This window comes from Herpailurus yagouaroundi, unplaced genomic scaffold (assembly GCF_014898765.1).
Source record: "Herpailurus yagouaroundi ecotype Mexico unplaced genomic scaffold, PumYag 295, whole genome shotgun sequence".
Classification (NCBI taxonomy): domain Eukaryota; kingdom Metazoa; phylum Chordata; class Mammalia; order Carnivora; family Felidae; genus Herpailurus; species Herpailurus yagouaroundi.
The window spans coordinates 416,490-418,005 of NW_024412512.1; the positions used below are offsets into that span (position 1 = coordinate 416,490).

General features: G+C 62.8%; 1 protein-coding gene across 3 annotated transcripts in view; it reads left to right on the forward strand.

Annotated features, from left to right (window-relative positions):
• CIRBP (cold inducible RNA binding protein) overlaps positions 1-1,516 on the forward strand; it is a 7,144-nt gene that overhangs the window by 1,064 nt on the left and 4,564 nt on the right. The gene's annotated exons all lie outside the window — the stretch shown is intronic.

Here is a 1,516-nt window from a genome sequence, read left to right on the forward strand (position 1 = left end):
CCTATGGGAGGGCTGTGGCATGGGGCGGGGCTGGGCGGTGCAGACGGGATGGCGATGTCTCACGAGCTGCTCTGGGAGAGTGGGTTCCTGAGCTGAGGAGGGGTCCCAGCAACCTTGTCATGGGAGACCGTGTCCTTGTCTGTGTCCCTTCCTTTCTCAGCTGGACCCACCTTAGGGTGGGAGCAAGTCTGAGGCCTGGAGTGGGGCTGGAACTTCTCTGGGGTGGGCAAGAAAGTGTGTGTGTGTGTGGGGGGGTCCTCTGTTCCCAAATCCCCCCAACTCTTCTGCATAGGGTCCACCCTCTGGAAACATTCTAGAACAGAACTTGGGCAGTCAGAGTTCTTCACCAGTTTGTTCCACCCCATGGAGGGGTCCAGGACCCCAGGAGACAACATAAGCCAAACCAGGGCAGGCAGCAAATGGCAGTCACAAGGCAGTTCCCATAAAATGGACTTGGGACTCCCCAGGAGCAATCTGGGGGTGAGGGTCTCTGCAAAGCTGGTTCGCCTTGTAGCAGAGATCTTGGAACCCCCGGACAGAGACAGGAAAAAGCCACAGGGGGAGGAGCAGAGCATTGCTCGCCGCCCCCCCTCCCCCGCCCCCACCAGGGGTAGCAGAACTAAGCCCCGGCAGGAGGCTGCAGCACATACTGGAGGGCTGAGACGAATGTCGGGGTGCAGTGCTGGCCACAGTGGTGGGGTTGGGTCCCAGGTTGGGGTCAGCCTGCAGTCTAGAGCTGGAACGCACAAGTATCTGTCAAGGTGAGTGTAGGGGTGCGGGCGCCACGCCAAGCAGAAAAGTCAAGGTTGGGGTGGAAGTTAGGTGTGGGTGCTGGTGGAGGTCTGTAGGCAAACTAGGCTGGGTGAAGTTGGGGTGCCCCAAAGTAGGGAAGTAAGAGGAATTAGGATCTTGGGGAATATTGGGGTCCATGAGGTGGGACTGTCTCAGTCTCGGGGGTTTGTGTAGGCCTTGGGGCCGACCAAGTGAAGCGGTGTATTCATTCAGGAGCATGGGATCCTGGGAGTACCAGGGTATGGGTTGTGTGGGCAAGTGTATCAGAATGATGTCAGGGTTCAGATGTCCTGACAGCTGGGGCTCCGGTGGGTATGGGGACCTGGCAAGGCTGACACGTCAGCGCTGGCTGGAGCACAGCAGGGGATCCCCAGGAGGTTTGGACCCTTGGCCTCCAGAGGCCCTTTTGTTCCCGGCCTCTGGCCAGGAGGTGGGGATGGGGGCGGGCAAGCAGAAGTGGGTCAGCCCCGCCCCCTCGCGCGCCGGCCCCGCCCCCCGCTCCCCGCTCTCGGGCGAGGGACTGCGGCCGGGGCGCGTTCCCACCAATTACTCTGCCCGGCATCCGCGCGCCCGGGAGGGGGCGGAGCCAGGAGAGGCCCGGCCCCCATCTCATGAATATGAGGTGCGGCTCTGGCCCCCGAGCCCTCGGATTGGCTGGCGCGGTGCAGGGGGCGGGGTCCCGCGGCGGCGTACTTAAGGCCGGTCGCTCGGCGCTCCCCCCCCC